The sequence below is a fragment of the Vicia villosa genome, unplaced genomic scaffold (genome assembly GCF_029867415.1).
Source record: "Vicia villosa cultivar HV-30 ecotype Madison, WI unplaced genomic scaffold, Vvil1.0 ctg.000426F_1_1, whole genome shotgun sequence".
NCBI classification, from domain to species: Eukaryota; Viridiplantae; Streptophyta; class Magnoliopsida; order Fabales; family Fabaceae; genus Vicia; species Vicia villosa.
Window position 1 is genome coordinate 268040 of NW_026705203.1, and position 9235 is coordinate 277274.

The window sequence follows — 9235 nt, forward strand, 5'->3', positions numbered from 1 at the left end:
TAGGTATAAGTCCCATTCCCGTACATGAAATTAGGTATTTCATTGTACACCCTTTTTGTACATACCTCGATCAATTTGTTTTTTAACTTTGAATAACAAAACAAAAATGAAGGTTTTCTTTAAATCTTCCCAAAAAAACCATGGGCCTCCATGTAGGTATAAGTCCCAAGCCCTTTTGTGAATACCTGTTTACATAGCTTTGAATAAACTCAAGTGGACCTCTCCTCGAGTATAAGTCCCGAGCCCCGTGTATACAAATGGATCATGCTTACAGGTATATTTCCTTCATAAACTCCATTATATACACACACTTTGTCATATATATAATTGTTCATACCTGTTCATGTTTGTTCATACTTGTTCATGTTTGTTCATATGTGTGATATGTGTGCTTGTTCAACTTAGTACAACACTAGGTTCCCCATAGCCTCCTATTGGGCTTCGTGCAAAGAATCTCCCCTAGTTTAGGTTAGGACATAGAGTATGGTTTCCCGGTGAAATCGCTCTAAGAGCTCAAACCAACTATACCATGCCTCCCCTTGGGCTTTGTACAAACGAGTGACCCTCCCATAGCTTCCTCTTGGGCTTACAATGCAAGGACCCTGGATTGTCCCTCCCATAGCCTCCTCTTGGGCTTACAATGCAAGGACCATCGGATAGCCTCCTCTTGGGCTTCGTACAAGGACCCACGGGCTTCTTATAAGCATCCCCAATATCCAAATCAAATACCCTAGGAGATTAGACATTTTTCATCTCTATGATTGGAGTATCTCTTCTATATCATCACAAACAATCAATCAATCAAACTTTTTTGCCACAAGGCTGGCTAATCAATCAAACTTCTTTTTGCCACAAGGCTGGCTAATCAATCAAACCGTTTTGCCACCATACTGGCTGATTAATCAAAGTTTTTGTCACAAGGCTGACTTCATTGAAACTTTTGCCACAAGGCTGGCTGATTAATCAAAACTTTTTTCACAAGGCTGACTTCATTGAAAGTTTTTGCCACAAGGCTGGTTAAACAAACAAAAACATCTTTATCATTCTAAGCACCATAAGTGGCATGGCCCAGGGCTTATAATGAAAAGATTTTCAAACAAAAATCAAACAGATGTATGTGATGATATAGATTAGATACATCGAACATTGAGATGACATTTGTCTCTTATCCTTTGCTTCCACTAGCATAAGTGGGAACTACGATTGCTCTGACTTTCTCAACATCCCTTTGAGAATACGTAGGCACAGGGTCATATCCTTGGCGAGCAAAACAAAACAAAAAAAACCATTCAAACCTTAGCACCCGTAGACCCCGAGCTACAGATGCTCTGATTCCCTCTAAGGGATATGTATGCAGAGGATCGCGATGATCTTTGCGAGCATAATCAAACAAACACCTTAGGTCCCACCTATCTCACAAGAACCTCCACCACAAAAGAATGAAATAAACAAAACAAAGAAACCTATAGAGTACTATAGATACGTTGGGTGCTAATACCTTCCCTTCGTATAACCAACCCTCTTACCTGGAATCTCTCCCCCACTTATGCATTGCTTTTAGTTTCAGGCTTTGCATCTGTTTTTAGGTTATTGCAACTTTTTTCCTTTTCCTCCTTTGGAAACAATAAAAAGTTTGGTCCGTACAAAAGAAAAATCATTTTTTTGAGCACTCGAGCCCAAAGAAGGCATCAGGTGTCTCATCCCGAAAAAAGATAACGATTTTTCGCCCGCGACAGCAAGAATACCTACAAAAATAGTAGAAAACTATCAAAAAGTATAAAAGTGTATGAAAATATATCTATTTGTCATACCCTAATTTTTGACCCCCCTGAGATGACATATCTTCAGGATTTTCATCAGGTCAAAGCAAGTACCCAGAGCAGTCACTTCTTCATCTGGCATTTAATCAAGGATGTTCAAAGACAAGAAAACTCAGGCAAAGGATCAATCAATAGAAGGATTGGTCTCTAACACAATCATAGGACTCAAAAGCTTCACTTTTATATTCACCTATAATTGATCAGACACCCAGTCATCTGAGTACAGGTTTACTCAGGTCACCAGATTAGGGTTTTTGAGCCTATCAAGGACTGAAATCAGGGATCACCTTTGGGAAACCCTAAAAAGCTCCAAGACATCTATTAAAGACTTCAATCATCTTCAAATGATCCATACAATAAGATCCACTGGACATCACACCTCAATTCAAGATCCACAGTCACCAATTTCATCTGGTCGACAATTAGGGTTTTTAACCTAATTCATCTGGATAGTTGACTTTTAATCAGGGCATGGATCCAAAACTCAAGACATGATTCAAGAACCTCTACAACCTCAATATAACCCATTTACATCACTCATTTGAGGAGAAGATCATAATTCCACACAAAAGTCCAAAATCTCACTTTATCAGGAAAAAGTCAACTGTATGGGATCACCTTTGACTTTTAAGACTTTTGGTCAAACCATGACTTTCAAAGATCAATATCATCAATATATGGATGTTAAAGTCATTTGACCAAAGAAATTCAAGAAGAATCATCAAGGAGCAAAAAATCGGGAATTAGGGTTTTTGATGGCGTTGTGGGAACTCAAAATTTCACCTACACAACTCAAAAAACTTCCAACATGAAAGTTGTAGATCTTGCAAAATAAAACAACATCTTACAATGGAACTTTTTTCAAAAGATCAATCATTTAAGAGATTTGGAAATTTTGAAGTTTTAGGTCATAAACACTTAGAAAATTTTCTAAGTGTTTTTAACCTAGTTTTCTTCCAACTTTGGCCTCATTTTTCACAAATTTGCCAAAGGATTCTGAAGGAACCATAAACTAATGATTTGAAGTAGATGTTTAGGGATTTCCAAATTGTGTTCAACCTTCTCCAAATTCATTTTGAGCTAAGAGTTATGCTTGTTCAAAGTTGGCCTCATGAAGTGAAATTATAGGTCATGTACAATTTGAAACTTTGCAATTTTGTGCATTTTGCTTCACTAAGTGATGCTACACGACCTCTAATGCATCTGAAAACATGCCATGCATCCAAATTCATCATTGCATAAGGATTAGAGAAGATTCCCAAAAACAAAGGCATGTGATTATGTAATGATTGCATTTTTTGAATTTATGGCAAATGATGAATCATCAAGGAATCTTGCTCTAAGCCAATTAGAACTCTCCTCTGAATCAGAAATGTTCCCTTAGATCATACAAGATCAATGGTTGGGGAAGCTAGCCCGAAAATGCATCATTGCATTTGGGATCTTTTCAAATTTTCTTCATGGCTAAGAAACCAAACTCACTTCACTAAGCAAGCTCACTATGCACAATTACTCTGAACCAATTGCCTATAAATAGAGGGCTCTTTCTCATTCAGAAAACACACCAAAGCAACATAATTCTTGCTTTCTCTCTTCTTTCTTCATACTTAAGGTTTTCAAAGGTTCTTTGGCAAGAAGACTCGGATTCTTCAAACTAGAGCTCTTCCTTTGGAATTAAGTATTCAAACACCTTAGGGGAGTCATTTAGAGGTGATCCAAACCTCTGAAACACTTCTGGGCATGGAGAATCATCATCTTCACCTCTCACTTGGAGCTGTTGCAGTTGGGGTCGAGCAAGAAGTTCTGGGCAATTTCAGTCCAAGCCAGGCATCTCAACACCTTCCAAAGGAGTCATTGAAGCTATCTGGATCGTTACAATAGCTCTGTAACACCTTTTGATCAGAGCCAAATCTTCATTTTTCAGGTAAGTTTTCAAAGCTTCAAACTCTATGATTCACGCATGATAAATTTAAAATGAAGTTACCAGTTGGTTTCTGCACCTTCATAGATCATTAGCCCTCAATCAATTGCATCAAATCATGCATATATAGTATTTCATGTTTAATTTCAGTTTTAGGGTTCTTAGTGTTCATGCTTGCGAATTTTATGTTATACTGAAAATAAATAAAATTAAAGGACACCATCATAATCCTCGTTCAAAAACGAGCAAAATCCATGTTTACATCTTTAAGTTTGGTTGAGAAACGAAGGAGATAGCAAATTCAAAAATTTGAAGCTTGAGGTTGAAGATGAAGATGGTGGCGCCATTTTTTGAATTTCCCAGAAACGAGTTTATTTTATTTTGAATGATGGGTGTGTTATCTTCATTTTATTTTTCCAATTCATTTAATGCCTTGTTTTCACATATAATCATATGGGCTCTTTCCTTAAGCAGGCCACGCGCGTGGCCCAGTTGGTATTTGTTTTGTTTGGTAATCTATAGGGCGTGGGTTCAAGCCTTGAAGGAGACAAACCCAAATTTTTTATCACTTTTTTCCTTTGTTTTATTCACAAACTTCACATAATTATTTAACCTATCAAATTAATCCATTTTCACTTCATTTTTCACACACTTGTTATTTAATATACCTATTTTATGAATAATCAAAAAAATCATAAAAATATTATTTATTTCATGTATTTTAATTAGGTTTAAAATAGTATGTTTTAAGTGTTTTCTTAAATACTTTAAAATATATATTTTCATTTTGTTTTAACCTAATTACTTTGTGAATAATTTTATGATAAAACCCTAATTATTTAGGTCTTAATTAGGTATAGGTTTCATCTTTGCCTTAATTAAGTTAACTTTTGTCAATATTCAAAACTGTTTTCAATCTCTGATTAAACAGATGATTAAGGTTTTCAAACAACAAAACCTTATATCATTTCAATCATTTTCAACTGTTTCTCATAACAGTAAATCATTTTTAAGTGGGCCTCTAATAGAGTGTAAGTCCCAACACCTTCTTTCTTTTCTTAGTTTGTTTTCAAAACTGTATTTACAAAATCTTCTTTCTGTTTTCAAAACATTCTTCTGGTATTTGAAGGGCATTATTCCCGGTGAAACTCTTCAGATACCTATGTGACCTTTGTCCATCTTCACTTCTTCTGTTTTCCAAACCCTTAACTGTTCATCATATATATATTCAACTGTTATCCATCAATTGCTGGTAAGGCTTTGTACATACTTCTTCAAAGGCCTCCACTCCATCCAGGTTAGGCTTTACAAGCTTTCAATTTACATTTATTTGAATTACTGTCAAATATAAACTGTACATATATTGTTTAGAACTACGTTTGAGTGTAAACCCTAGGACAGTTAAACTATATATATATTATAGGAATATGGCCTAGGATTGAGAATGTCTTCCCGGTGAAGGCTCTTTCCTAATTAAAGATATGTAGTTCAAACCCCCAAGATGAATTATTCCCGGTGAAACATCTTGGCAAAAACCTTAGAATCCAAAAAAATAGGACACATCCACCCAAAGAGGAATTATTCCCAGTGAAACCTCTTACCCATTTGCTTAAAGCCAAAATAAGTTCAAAACTACATAGCTTTCTCTTGTGCTATAACAAGGACCCTCGATGACCCTCGATTAGCCTCCTCTTGGGCTTTGTACAAGGACCCACAGGCTTCTTAAAAGCATTTCCAGCTTCCTCTTGAGCTTGTATACAAGGACCCATCAGGTTTCTTATAAACATAGGAACAGGTCTTTAGTCACCTCTTAACATACCCTGGTGAGTTTCTTCCAATTTAAACCAGACTTTAAACAAGCTAAGTTTGTCTCAATTTTACATTGAGTACATCTTTTGGAATGAGAGACATGGACAGTCTCTGTCACCCTTATCTTCATCAATTTTCCTTAGCAGAGTCTAGGATCCATGTTTGCTTATCCTCAGCAAGAGTCAGCCTTCATCTTGGGCTTTAAACAAGAAGTCTCACTAGATAATCTTTCTGCCAATCATTTTAACAAAAACCCCTGGAAAGGGTTAGCCTCCAAAATCACTTCTTCAAAAACCAAAGATTCATTTCTCTTAGGAGATAATTTCCCCAAAAGAGTCAAAACCCCTGGAAAGGGTTAGCCTCCAAAGTCAATTAATAAAAACCTGTTTAAAAGAATAGAACCCCTGGAAAGGGTTAGCTTCCAAAAATCATTCTTTTCAAAAGATAAACTCACCAGCTGAGTCAAAACCCCTGGAAAGGGTTAGCTTCCAAAAAATCAGTCTTTTAATAAATAAATCCTTCAGTAGAGTCAAAATCCAACAAAAATAGTTAGCCTCAATCTTGGGCTTCATACAAGGCACCAAAACAATAAAACTCCCTTGTTAATAGTCAACCTCAACCTTGGGCATTGTACAAGGCAGATAATAGAGTCTCCCAGTGAGTCCTTCATTGTTGATGTAGCCACAACCTTGGGCTTTGTACAAGGCAGATAAACCATACTTCATGTGTCAAAGATTCCTAACATCTAGGATCTTTTCCCATAGAGTCATCCATACTCAGTTTGTTTAAGAGTCCGCCACAACCTTGGGCTTTGTACAAGGCAGAAAATAATGTTTTCCCTAACTAGAGTCAGCCTCAATTCTGGGCTTTGTACAGAACACCAAATAAAATCCATCAAAATAAACACTCTCCAAATAGAGTCAGCCTCAATTTTGGGCTTTGTACAGAACACCAAAATCCCTTGTAAATTAATCCCCAGTGGAGTTTTCTTCTAGAGTCATAATAATAATCATTAATCAAAAAGCCTCAAGCTTGGGCCTCATACAAGCCAGTTAAAAATCAAATCTTTTATACAGTAGATAGACATAGCTTATCTCTATAGAGAGATCTTTCCTCTATCTCACCACATTCAAACAAACAAACATTACATTTCATTTTAATCAAGTCTCCCATTTAGGATTTTAAAAGGCATGAGCTGGCAGTAAAACCCAAACATGTGGTAACTTTCCCTAATTTGGATGAGCATCTTTCTTTCATTTAAGAGGCAGTTGACTAGTATTCTGTCACTCTTTTAATGTTTGTGGTGGAATAGTAGAAATACCTCTCTATAAAGATGACTTCATGTCTCTTTACTGTAAACAGAGATTTAATTCAAGCTTCAACCTTGAGCTTCAAGCAAGGCACCCAAAAATAATTAATAATTAATTAGTTCCCCGAACTACATTAAGCTCTGACTTCCATTAGGGATATGTAGGCATGAGGTTCACAAGGGATCTCAGCGAGCTAATAAAATACCAAAAATAGTCTGTCTGTCTGTCTGTCTTTCTTTTATTCAATTCAATTCCTTCTCCTAATACAAAGGAGAAACTTTCCCAATAATCATTAGCAGCACAAACACATTTAGACACAGAGAAGGTTCCTGTAGAGTACTACAGATATGTAGGGTGCTTAAACACTTCCCTATGTATAACCGACCTCCCGGACTCCAGAATTTCTAGTCTAGGTGAATCCCCACACTTAGCAAACTCCTAGGGTTTAGTTGAGATCTTTTTCCCTTTTCCTACTCGTAGGACAAATAAGAAAGTTCGTGTGATATCGTAGGAAGAACTGAAATAAAATTCCTCCCACCACGGGCGCATTCTCCTTCCAAATTTCGCGTGAAGGGTCTAGCGTGCCGTCCTCCCAAGTGAAACGGGGAGGTAAAAAAAACGACAACCACAGAAAAAATGGCGACTCTTCTGGGGATATAAGTGTTAAAAACCTTGGTTTTTCATCCAAACCAATGGTTGACCTGTTGCTGGTCCAGCCCCAATGAGGAGTTAGGGATGCCAAATTCCCCCTCAAACAAGAGAGGTCCTGCCTAACCTCTGTGTCGTTTCATGTGTTTGCTGCATATATATTTGTTTATTCTGTTTATTCTGTATCGGGAAAGGGCTTGATTCCCCCTTGTGGTGAGAAATCCTATACCCGGATTTGAGTGCGACATAAGATAGGATGGAGGATGTCTTCTCGGTGAAGACCCTCTAATCTTGGTTTCCAAGTCTACTCTTGGGATTTGCCTGGCTGGTTGTGATTAACTGCGCCACTGCATTCCGAGACTGATTTGTACCAGGAGGACCTAGAAACCCATTAACCCCACTTAAAGCCTTTTTTAGGACGTAGAGCGGTGATTACGAAAGTAATTGTCACCCAGATACTACACTCAGAGAAAACTCTCTTATAGATACCAATCAACGTATCTTTAAGGTTGAGCAAAAACTCTGAGACCCCTAGAACCCGTTCTACAGGTACAAAAATCCTTATCCTTAGTTTACCATTGGGGCGAGGTTTGCGTTTTGACTTCATGACCACTATACCCTTCAACGCCATGTTTGTTTAAAACTCTTGTGTGTGCATTCATGCATTCATGCATCATTCATTAATAACAACTAAAAACAAAAGAGTCTTTTTCGAGTCGTTTTTCAAGGAAACTAAATAACGAACGTTTTGAACTTCATAGAAAGAGAGAAACAGAGAAAGGACTTAAGGATCTATACCATGGATTATGGGAGAAAGAGAGCTAGGAAATACACCTTCAAGATTCCCCAGATCGAGGAACTGGGAAAGCTCGGAAAACAGGTGGTCAACCCCCAGGCTTTCAAGGAGAAGTATGGAAAACTTCTGCCTTTGATCAATACTAACATTGTGGATGGGATCCTTCCCACCTTGGTACAGTTTTACGATCCAACGTATCACTGCTTCACCTTTCCAGATTATCAACTCATGCCTACGTTGGAGGAGTACTCTCGTCTGATTAGAATACCCGTGTACGCGCAAGATCCGTACTCCGGTTTGGAAAAGAATCCTGACGACATTATCATTGCTGCAACTACTCCTTTGAACGTAGTCGACATCAGAACTCATATGGTGAGTAGAGGAGGAATTCAAGGATTTCTCTCCAAATTCCTGTTTGATCAAGCTCGGTACTTCGTCAGCATCCAAGATATGAGCGCTTTTGAGGAAATCTTGACTTTGCTTATCTACGGATTGTTTTTGTTTCCTAACATTAACGATTTCGTCGACATCAACGCAATTAAGATCTTCTTAATTGGAAATCCAGTTCCAACCTTGCTTGCAGATGCTTATCACTCTGTGCATTCAAGAAACCTGCAGCGAGGAGGATTAATCACATGCTGCGTACCGTTGTTATACGAATGGTTAGTTTCGCACCTGCCAAAGTCTAGCATTTTCTGGAATATGAGGGATGGCCTTTACTGGTCACAAAAAATCATGTCTCTCACTCATACGGACATTGATTGGTGTAGTCCTGACAACGACGAAACCAAGATTATCTTCAGTTGCGGAAGTTTTCCCAACATACCCCTTTATTGGAACTAAGGGAGGAATCAGTTACAATCCAGCTTTAGCCCGTCGTCAATACGACTATCCCATGAAAAATATACCAAGTAACATCCAATTGGAGGGT